The sequence below is a fragment of the Erithacus rubecula genome (assembly GCF_903797595.1).
Source record: "Erithacus rubecula genome assembly, chromosome: 10".
NCBI lineage: Eukaryota > Metazoa > Chordata > Aves > Passeriformes > Muscicapidae > Erithacus > Erithacus rubecula.
Genome location: NC_136662.1, coordinates 27,301,880 through 27,313,083, shown reverse-complemented (window position 1 = coordinate 27,313,083; position 11,204 = coordinate 27,301,880).

Genomic DNA, 11,204 nt, shown 5'->3' with positions numbered 1-11,204 from the left:
ATCCCAGCCCATCCCAGCGCATCCCAGCGCATCCCAGCACATCCCAGCGCCTTCCAGCGCATCCCAGCTCATCCCAGAACACCCCAGCACATCCCAACATATCCCAGCACACCCCAGAACACCCCAGCGCCTTCCAGTGCATCCCAGCGCATCCCAGCACATCCCAGCTCATCCCAGTACATCCCAGCGCATCCCAGCGCATCCCAGCACATCCCAGCGCATCCCAGCGCATCCCAGCACATCCCAGCTCATCCCAGTACATCCCAGCGCATCCCAGCGCATCCCAGCACATCCCAGCGCATCCCAGCGCATCCCAGCACATCACAACACACCCCAGCACATCCCAGCACACCCCAGAACACCCTAGCGCATTCCAGTACATCCCAGTATATCCCAGTGCATCCCAGCACATCCCAGCACAATCCAGCACATCCCAGCGCATCCCAGCACATCCCAGCACATCCCAGCACATCCAGCCTCACCCAGCCGGCAGCAGAAGCCCAGCCTGTCCCCCTGTCCCCCCGCGGGCTCGGGCCGCAGCGCAGGGGCGGAGGATGCCCAGGGCTGCGGGAGGGGGATGCCGCCGAAACTCTCGCTGTGTCGCGATAAGGAGCCCGCCCGCCCGCTCGGAGCGGCTCCCCGCAGCTTTGGGGAAGGTTGCTGCCCCCAGATCGCTCATCTCCGGCAGCTGGGCACACAGGAGGGGTGGGAGAGTTTCACTACAGAGCCCAGGTGTCAGCAAGGCCGAGGGAGATATTTTTTTTTGGTGGGCACAGGATGACAAAAATCCACCCAGGGATGTGAACCCCCTGATCGATCTGGGGTTGTACATCCCTGCGAGCTCCCTCGGTGCCCTCACCACAATTTATGGGCTCCAATCCCACTTTTTCCTCCTCCACCCACCTCCATCCTCCAGAGAACATCTATGGGATGTCGGCACCACTGTGAGTGTAACACCAGCCTCAGCCCCAGCACCAACATCCCCCAGCTGTGGGCTCAGCAGTGACAACACCCAGAGTCACACAGGCACTGGTGGGGGTCACAGCCTCACTGAGAGCTCCATTGCTTTTTTGATCCTGACAAAGCTGCATGACTTTAACCCCCCCCCCCCCCCCGAAAAACCAGAAAGAAAACTAATGATAATAACAATTCAGCAATTAATAACAGTTTAACGATTGCCTTTTCCCTGGAAATTTGCAGTCACCCTCTCTGCTAAAGCACTGCTGGCCCTGGCATCCTGGTGCTATAAGCAGGAAACATGCCATGAGACAGCACATTATCACCAGGCACATCCCTGGGGAGAAGCAGAGTCCTGCAAAACCTCCCAGAAAAACACAGGGATTAGCAGCACTGCAGCAAGGATCCCAGCTCTCCATCAGCTTGGATCCCCTCCTTCCCAGCCTGGAAATGTTTGCCTTGTTCTCACCCTCCCCTGGCAAAGCCCAGGTCATCCTGACTGGGATTAAACCACATCTCCAGTTATCACAAGACAAGCACTGCAAAAATGCTGTGGCCAGTGAAATCTCCTCTGAACCACAGTCAAAGGTTGAGGTTCACCCTCTGTCACCACAGGCTGGTTTGTCTGAGTTAAATAACAGTCAGCTGCAGCCCTTGCCCCAAAACCCAAGCCAAATTTAACTTCCAACGTGTCATTTTTGGTTTCATACATCATTTCCATGCCCCCAGGTTCCCTCTGGGCAGTGCAGGGAGTCACAAGTGATGAGGTTTTCACAACAGTCCCAGGACATCCCTCAGCTCTCACTCACACATTGTGGGCTGGAGGAGGTCACTAAAAATGTTCAATCCACACAGCTCTGGAGGATTCTGCTCCATTACTCAGATACTTTGCAGTCCCAAACAGATCAAACTCTGGTCCACTAACACTGGATGAGACAAATCCCTGGATCTTGGGAGTGTCCACTTCTCCCTCTGCTTTTACACCAGTTTTGGGTATTGCCATCCCACAGCCATCACCCCAAATTCCTGCTTCTCCAGTGCCTTATTAGACCCTTTTTGTGAGCTCAGTGAGATCCTGAATAACACACAAATTACTCTGTATGCACCCAATTTTTCCTTCTAGTTTCCCAGAGCAGGTGTGAGTTAATAGAGAATGAGAATAAGTGAACTGTTCTGACACAAGCACTACAGGAAATGTAATTAAATTGCAGATAAAGAGAATTATGGGGTTTTTACAGGGTAATATTTTAGAAAGCTTCTGTGCAGTAGGTTTATAGCAAATTCCCTCTAAAATAGCCCCCCTGCTTCCGACCCCTTTTTAGTTTCTATTTAAATGCTTTTAATAAAATAACTCATTTTGATATTAGGCTTGAATGCCATCCAAAAATTTAAATCTCTCCAAAAATTACTCCAAAGCAATTTCTTCCTAACCTGGCAGCAGCAAACACACAAGCAGTGAACACGTGCAGGGTTGGGAGTGTTGGCTGTCACTGTGGAAGGGCAGAAAGGAATTTGCCAGCCTCTTCCCTACACATTAATCTCCCTCTCCAGGCTTTTCTTTTCAAATGCCTCCCTGCCTATTCCAGGTGTTTTGACCATTACTCATATGGGTTTTTTTTTATTTTCTCATCCAGACCAAACAGCTCCACCAGCTTCAGTTGCTTTTACTTTGTGATTTTTTTCTGAAGTGTTTGGCACATCTCTCCTGGCTGCTGCTGTGCTCCAAGGGCCTTGTTCAAGTTTTCACAGCCTGTTGGCCCAAGAGGATTTTCCCTCATGCCAAGAAAAGCACTTCTTCACTTTGCTGTGGTGCTGGGCAGCTACAACCCTGTAGGTGAAGCCATTGCCTGGTGTGTTTTCCTGGGACCCTGTTTCTTTGAGATCTTTCCAGAGGATGCTCAGGAAGGTGCCCCCACTCATGGCAGGAGGTTGGAATTTCATGAGCTTCAAGGTTCCTTCCAATCCAAACCATTCTGGGATTTTGTGACTGCAAAATGCCAATCACAGGGAACTGGCTGCCTCCCACAGTAGTCCAGGCTCTGGGAATTCAGGTGAGCTGCAAATCCTGCCTTAGGCTCAGCCACAAACCTGCAACCACACTGCTGTAACCCAAAGGGGGCTTTGGGCTTTTGCTGGACTACTGAAAGGAATAAAATGTCATTTGCTCTCCTTCACAGCCATTCAAATTTTATCCAGAATCCACAGTGGCACTGATATGGGCCCAACCCCAAGGGAATTCAGATTGGTAATTAATTAATTAATCACTCTCCAGAGACTGCTGCTCTCCACCACCGTTTGCAATTAAACCTGGAAGGAAATTACTTGTAGCTTGCATCCAACTCTGCTCACTGTGCCAGGCTGCCCTGCTGTCTTGTCTGAAATCACACTTGGTCCAGCACAAGGAATTCTGATGGGTGTAGATCACTTGCTAAGCTACAAAACAAACCACACGCTTATCTTAACTGCAAACAGAACCCACTTCTGAATAAAAAATAATCTCGGGTAGCACCAGGAAATATCCACAGATGAAGCTCAGAATGTTTTTTATCTATTCGTCTTCAACCTCAAATCATTCTCCACGTCTGGGAGGAAATCCTAGAAGGTGAAACAAGGAGAGACAGAATTTCAGGGGCAGGTGATGGGGGCTGGTCAGGGAAAGCACCTCACATGTGCTCTACGAGGCAGGACAGGAGATGGGAGACACCCATCGAGCCAAACTCCCCTGGAAAATGAAAGAACGCGCCCAAAAATAAAAGCGAGTTACATAAAATGAGATCCGCAGATGCGTCTGTGGCTTAGCTCAGGGCACGGCAGCTATTTAAACTGTCCCCTGTGTCAATGACAAAAGTGTCTCCTGGCCACGCCTGTGGCTCCTGTGGCTCTGCAGCAGAACAGATGCTGCCACTGCTCTCCTCTCCCTCCCGAATTCCTCCGGGCAGGTGGGACACAAAACCAACAGCAAAGCAGGGCAGGCAGCTCCAGGCTGAGGCGAGCAGGCAGCAATCAAAGGGAAGAATTTCCCCTTTAAAGCACTTTGTTACAATTCCGTAATTGTTCTCCGAGGAAACGCGCTGCCGTGCCCAGGAGCGGCTTGGCTGCGCTCCGGGGAGGATGCTGCGAGTGCGGAGCAGGGAGGCAGAAGGGATTGGAGCTGACACAGAGCTGCTCTGTGCCGCCTTGGAGCCCTCCCAGCGCTCAGCATCGCTGCTGCTGTCAATATGGCAGCGGCTGGAGCGCAGCTCTGTGCGGGGCTGCGAGCTGGGACAGATCCACAAGGATCCCCGGCCACCCGTTGGCATCCCTGGCTGGGTTGGACTGAGATCTGATGCTCAGCACGGGTCAGGGAGCGAGGCTTGCTGACAGACAGGGTTAATTTTCTGCCGGGAGTCCATCCCAGCCCGCATCCCGTGAGCTGCCTACTGCGAACGAGCTGTTTATTGAGTGTTAAAAATCAGCCCCAGAGCTCGGGGTTGCAGCCCCAAAGCCATTTATGACGGACAAGGTCTGCTGCTGCTCTGCTCTTATCGCTGCTGTTCCAAAGGCTGGGGCCTGCAGGGCAGCCAGCTCCCACAGCAGGGATTTCCTGGGGCCATTTGTGTTATCCATCGCTCCATGGATACACAACTGTGCCACGAGGTCACTCCCTCCACAGCCCAACACCTGAGCACGTGCTGAGCTTTAAACACAGCCTGGGCATTTGTAGGGTGAAATACAGAGTCGGCCACGAGGGTGGGCTGGGATTTCTCTTTCATCTGTCCCTGCAGGCTGATGCTGTAGCCTGAACTAAAATATAAATGAGGCGAGCGAGATGAGCTCGTCCTCTTTCCCCAGGTGGATCTTCCATGGATGCATCCAGCACCAGTTTCTCCTCAGGAGAGTGGCTGTGCCAGGCCCCCCGAGATCTGCTAAAGCCTGAGCCTAAAGCCCAGATGGGCAATGCCCCCAGAGCCCCATGGAAAGGGGCAGGGGGACAGGGGACAGGCCAGGCTGGTGCCAGTGCTGCTCTGGGGGTGCAGGGACACGGAGAGCAGCACAGCAGGACAGAGGAGCTCAGCCCGTGCATCCTGCATCCCTCCCAGAGGGAGGGATTGGAGCACATCCCGCTGGGATGGGGCACAGCAGCCGGGATCAGCCAGGGGGAGAGGATGCCAGCACATCCCCTTGTACTCATCAGCTGTGCCAGTTTATGTCCCAATTTATTTCATGGCAGAGCAAGGAGCTGACCCTCACCGCAGGAAGAGAATTCCCCCCAGTTTAGCTGGTTCTTCCCCCAAAGGGTGCAGGTGCCTCTGCCATCTGCAAGTTTTCACTCCAGCCTCGGCTCAGAGCAGCTCCCTCGCCTCCAACACGCTCTCTTTTCGCTCCAATTAGTCTCATTTTTAACCAGCTCAGCCCCAGAGCTCAGCCACAATGTCACAGATACCCAAATATTCGAATCGAACGCAATCCACCATTTTAAAACCACAACAGTAGCAAAGCAGGGAAGGGAGGGGGGAGATGGCAAGATGGTGAAGATCTCAGAGGAGCAGGCACAAGCAAGGGCTGATGTTTTCTCGCAGCATCAAAGGCCCAGCGCTAATCCCATTGCACGGAGATCACCCCAGAGCCAGCCCCGCTTCTCCCCAGCCAGCGCTGGGCTGAGCCTGAGAACCGCTGCACTTTCCCCGCCTGCTAATTAAATACAAGCCGTGCCTATGTCCCTTTGGCCATTCACAAGATGCCACGGGAAGATTACTGCACGGGGAGAAGCATTAAATAGGGGTGACATCCGAGCACCAGCATTCCCCTCCCACTTTGCCCGGCAGGAAACTGGGGCAGGAGCAAGGCAGAATCCCTCCTCCCCCAGGGATGCAGCCAAGGGAAGGACCATGGGGCCTCCCATCACCCTCCTGGCTCTTACCTGTGCTGCAGCTACCTGGCTTTTGGTGCTCGATGGGCATGGCTGGCTGGGGCCCTGAGGAGCTGCGGGCTCCCGGTGCATCGGGGAGGGAGAGGCGCCAGCCACGGCTCTGTCCTCCAGAGCAGCAGCACTGTGCCACTTCCCCCGGCTCCCCAGCCCTGCATCTCGTGCAGAGAACAAGGCTGCTGCAGGGAGGGGGGCTAGAAAGAGAGGGAAGGGGGAGAAGGGAGAGCGGGAGCTCTGGCAGATGCACACACACACACAGAGCAGAGGCTCGCATAGGATGGCACTCACTGCCTGGCTTGCTCTCATTGTTGCCACGGGCTGGCTGCTGCCCATGCAGGGCTGGCCAGCACCCGCTGCTGACTGTGGGCACGGGGAAAGGGGCAGGAAGGAAGTGAGGGCCCCACACAGCATCGTGTGGGCACAGAGACTCTGTGGGCTTTGCTTGCTAGCACCTGGCAGGGGCAGCAATAGCTCAGCTTGTCCTGGGTGGCCCCTTTCTTCCTTGAACATAAAACCCCCAAGGCCAGTGCACCCCAGGGATGCACTGAGAGCTGGCCTGGGCCAGGCTGCACATCCCCAAAGCACCAGCACAGCATAAAGCTCATCCCTCTCATCCCCATTATCTGGGTCGTGCTGGTACAGATCCCAAGGGCTGGCAGGGCTGTTTCAGAGGGTGGATAGACACTCCAGCCATGACACCTCCCCTTTGGATGCTGTCAGGAAGCTGTTGGCAGAGCTGCCTGCAGTCCCTGACACTGCTGATCTGCTGCAGTGACAGACCCAAACCGGTGGGAACCAGAGATCCAGCCAGAATCCTCCCCAAAAGGACACCAACTCCTCACTCCACAGATTTTATTTCTCTCAAACATTGTGTGCTTACAAGTGTGTGATCCTCTGGAAGGAAGTGAGAGCTTTGTACCTCGTGCCTTTTTTCAGCTTTTTGAAAGCTCCCAGACCTTTTCCCCTCCTCTGCTCTAGTGCTTTGCCACTCAGAAGGTCTGGGTCTCGCCTGGGGGAGCACAGTTTGGTCAGAAGGATTAAAATGAAACTCAAGTCAGATGTTTGAGGCATCAACGCAAGAGGAAAGGTCTCACTGTGGATCTGTAGCCATGGATGGATTCTCTGCCTGGAGCAGCACATCCAAGGCCCAAGGGATGATCACTTCAGGGCCTAGAGCCAGGTATCCCATCCTCATTCCCACCACAAGAGGAGAGAGAATCTGAGGTTTGATGCCATGTCAAGATCAGGATTGTTTCTCCATCCCAGAGAGATCCCAGTGCTGCTGGGGAGCTGGATCCCTTTGGGATGCTAAAATGGGGAGCTCTATCACTGCAAAGAGGGATGTGGGCATCCCTGTTACTTACATCACTAACAAAGCTGCCAGGGGTCTCTGAGGATGCACAGATTTCCCACACCCCAGGGCTGGGAGATGTCCAAGTGACATCTGTTTTCTGCAGGGCTGTTTTTAATGCAGACACACTGCAGAGCCATTGGGAAGGGTGGCCAAGAACCATCTTTGGGGAAAATAATCCCTACATCTGTGTCTTGTGGGGAGAGAGGAGCTGTCTGCTCCGTTCCCCAGGCCAAACTTCCAGTCTCCAGGAGGAGAGACCCTCTGGCAGCCTTGTAGGCTGGGATCTCACTCTTCCAGAGGGAAGAAAAAAGGGCAATTTGATGATTTGCAGTGTGGTGTCCAGGATTTGCAAGGGGACACTTTCTGTCACCACTGTGAAGGTGCCTCCCAGCTTTATAGGGGCAGGCACAGCTTTTCCCCAGGTGACCCAGGATTTCCAGCTGTGTGTGAAGAAGCAGGTTTGTTTTGTATGCAAGCAAAAGCCTAAACTTAGCGAGCAAGATGTTAATTTGTGAGGGGAAAATAGGCCAAATGTATGTAACTGTGAGAAGCTGCAGCAAAGGCTACAGATCCAATGGGAGAGGAGAGCCTGCTCCCAGCTCAGGGCTTTGTGAAAGCTCCAGCAACTGCATATTCATCACCCCACACCCCAGAGAAGCAGCTCTGAGGCTTTCCAGGCTAAGAATAGAGGTCTTGTTGTGCTTGCTGCTCCACGGGCTGGGTTTTGTCCGGGATTAGAGGCACCAGGGTGTGGAGCTGGGAAGGGGCAGCACCTCCTCCCGCCTGTGAGCGGGGCAGCAGGGATGGAGAGCACGGAATAAAGGGTGAATTCATCCCCAGCCACACAGGGTGGCATTAGTGCTGGCCCTCTGCTCACAGAGACGTCCCCCGTGGAGGATGGGGCACCCACAAAACACCACTCTCTTGTGCACAAAACAAAACCCAAGCGTTTTTCCAAGCTGGGGCAGTGCCACGACTGAAATTAGCAGCTCCTCCTGGCTGTGAAGCCCTGATGGCTTGGATCCACCTCGGGAAGGCCAGTCCCTGCAGGGACAGACAGCTCCCTGCCAGCCTGTGACATTTCTTTCCCCTTCCACTCACATTCTCTGCCCTACTTAAAGCAGGTTGGGAATCCTTGGAAATAGAAAGCCCCAGAGCCAGTCACTGCAGGGTTTTTCAGACAAGGCTGCACTTCAGGAGTCTTTCAGCTCCAGAAATCATCATGTGGCAGTGCTGGCACTGGTGGGAAACAGCACGACACTGCTCCTTGTTTGGCTTTGAATTTGTCACCCTGGCACTCTGGGAGAGCCCTTCAAGGGATGAAATGGCAAATGGCAGCAAAGTCATTCCTGTGGGGGAACCAAGAGAAAAAGGGCTGGGTAGTGGAAGCTTCCGTGGCCTCTGGCTCCTCTATGCCCTGAGCCTGGACACATCCTAAAGCAGCAAGGGATGAGACTTCCAGAAAGGATGGTGACCAGGGCTTTGAGTACCTGTAGCCAAGGGCAGCACTGATCACAGGCACTGGCTGCAGACAGCAGGATGGCTCCTGTCCACCTGAAGTCCAACCTGGGAAGTGAGGGAGGCCACCACATCACAGACTGAAGGCTACAGCTGAAATGAGGTGCTGTTTGCAAACAAATGGGGACATAAATTGTTTTTTTGAAACATGCAAGGAAATGCTCTGCAAAACACGAATCCCCTGAGAGAAAGCACAGTCCCTGGGGAAGATCTTTCTTGCTAAAACACCACATAACAGAGAAGTCTCTTGGGAAATTGCTCCTGAGATAACCTCTCTCCTAAAATAAACACCCCTGGGAGCAACTGTCTCGGCAAAACATTTCTGGGGAAGAAAAACCAAAAAGTGCTCTAAAACCTGCTATTGATTCTGTATTTACCCTCGCTGCAGCAGCAGCACATAGAGCTCAGGGGTGAGCCATCATCTTCCAATGCTCCTCCTAATCAGAACTGAGAAGGATCCAACAGAGATCCTGCTGCTGCCTCATTTCCTCCCCGATCACTCAACCCGACCCACTGCGAGCAGCCAAACGTGTCCTGGAGCTGTCTCACAGCTTTGTGGAGCACACAGGGGGGGCACCCCATCTGCTGCGGTTTGTTTAGCCCTCTCACTGCTGAACAAACATCTGGGAATGCTGCTGAGCCTCTGCTCAAAGAGCAGGGACACACATGTGTGTCTCTCCTCCCTGTGACCCCAGCACTGTTTGGCAAAGAACGAGTGGCCAAGAACCAAGCCATGCCTGTCCCCTGCCCAGCCTGCTGTAATTAGCCACTCTCGTGATGCTGGCCACCATCCAGACACTTGGCCAAATGCAGTCCAGACACTTTGACCCTGAGAATTGGCTCCCATGCCTGGAAAACCACATGCCAGCTCTGACTAAGCACCTGCAGGTTAATTTATCTTTCACATTTCCATCAGCGCAGCCCAGCAAAACCCAGAACTTGCTGCTGGCAGCCAGCAGAAAGTCTCATCAACAGCCATGAGATGGGAAGGTCTGAAAATTCTCCAGGAAATACTCAGTCAGGCAGAACAGCAACTGAGCACTGCTGAGGATCTGCTGCAGGGAGCACTGGAGACCAACCCCTTCTGCTCCTGGCAATGCTACAGAGCAAAAAAAAATTCTTTGGATGTCTTTAGGGGAGGAATGCAGAAACATTCCAAAGCCTGGTCTAGCAGCTTGTTAAAATCTACCTGTCTTCACTGTGGTTTAAAGCCATTAACCTGTAATTATTGCCCAAATTCTGCAGATCCTGCAGTTCCCTTATATGTGACGAAACAAAATGACCCTCAGATATTTCAGGATACTCCATCACCTGCCTTTAGCAGCAGGGAGATGAGATGTTCCTCAGACCCCACAGCAGCACAGATGAGGAGTTGATCTAGATCCATTCTGAGCTCAGACTGACTGCAAAGTCAGCATGGATTCAATTCCCAAGGGTCCTGTGGACTTCAGGCAGCACCCACAGAATACAACAAGGTACTGTGTGAATAACATCTTCCTAAAAATCCAGTGCAGGGGATATGGTCATCCTCTGTGACTGTATGGTTAAAACGAAGATAAATAGGCAATGAGATCAAGAAAAAAAAATAATAATGGACTTCCACAACTACCTGAGTATGAGTATCTTTCCATCTTGGAAAACATGGACACCTGCTGGAGTGGTCACAGAGGGTCCCAGCACACAAGCACAGCAGGTCACCTCTGCATGGCCCAGGGCAGCACCACACACAGCACCCAAAAGAGAACCCCATTTCTTCACCCTCATCAGTCTCTGCCTTCCCTGCTGGCAGGCAGGCAGGAGAAATGAGCTTTTGTGTGCCAGAGAGGCCCATCCAGCACCCAGGTCGGGAGGCAGCAGCAAACAGCTCTGCTCTGGCTGTCTTGGGTTGCAATACAGGATGTGGCCAGCAATGTGTATTCTATCCCCATCTGTTGAGCTGGGTGGGGCAGTGACCCTGATCTCCTGGCACATATTATCTGCTAATGGGCCAGCTTTAAACCAGCTGGGGCAATCATCTTTATCTTTCCACAGCCCATCCTCCCTCCAGGCAGATATCATCTGCTGCTGGCCCATTCAGTCCCACTGCATGACTGATAAAATTCCATCATCCCACTGGGAGATGCTCCAGCCAGGGGGAGCAGCCAAGCCTTTCCTACCCAGAGAAAAAATGAGATTTTGGACACCAAGGGACCTTCTTAACACTGGATTCCAGAGGAAAGCCAGACCTTTCCACATCATCCCTGCACCTTCAGAGGAAACTGCACCTTCTCCAGGAGCACTGCTCCAGCTGAACCACATCTGCCCCTGCAGGAGGATGCAGCCACCATTGAATGGGACTGCTGCCACCACCCTGACTGACTGACGGGTGTCAGCTTGGATTCTGACTCTGGCAGTGTTTGGGGATTGTTCTTTGGAATACTGTATTTCTATTTTAATTTTCCTAGTAAAGAACTGTTATTCCTAATTCCC